The sequence below is a fragment of the Neophocaena asiaeorientalis genome, unplaced genomic scaffold, assembly GCF_003031525.2.
Source record: "Neophocaena asiaeorientalis asiaeorientalis breed wild unplaced genomic scaffold, Neophocaena_asiaeorientalis_V1.1 scaffold771, whole genome shotgun sequence".
NCBI lineage: Eukaryota > Metazoa > Chordata > Mammalia > Artiodactyla > Phocoenidae > Neophocaena > Neophocaena asiaeorientalis.
In genome coordinates, this window is record NW_020171822.1 from 99,730 (window position 1) to 100,152 (window position 423).

Below are 423 nucleotides of genomic sequence, written 5' to 3' on the forward strand. Positions count from 1 at the left end.
CAGCCACCATCTCCCAACCAGCATTATCAGAAAGCCTATATATTCTAGCTAAAGCCAAAAAAAACTTGATGTCACCCCATGTTGGATGACTCTGAGGTATAATTATTCATGAATATATTATTTCCTTTAGGGTTGGTGAGTACTGGAAATAGCTTTAGGTTCTTTGTGAACTAAAATGGCCTTTGTGGGCTTCCCTGGTGGTACAGTGGTTGAGAATCCGCCTGCTAATGCAGGGGACACGGGTTCGAGCCCTAGTCCGGGGAGATCCCACATGCCACAGAGCAACTACGCCCACGAGCCACAACTACTGAAGCCCACGTGCCTAGAGCCCGCAATCCACAACAAGAGAAGCCACCGCAATGAGAAGCCCGCACACCGCAACGAAGAGTAGCCTCTGCTCGCCGCAACTAGAGAAAGCCCACG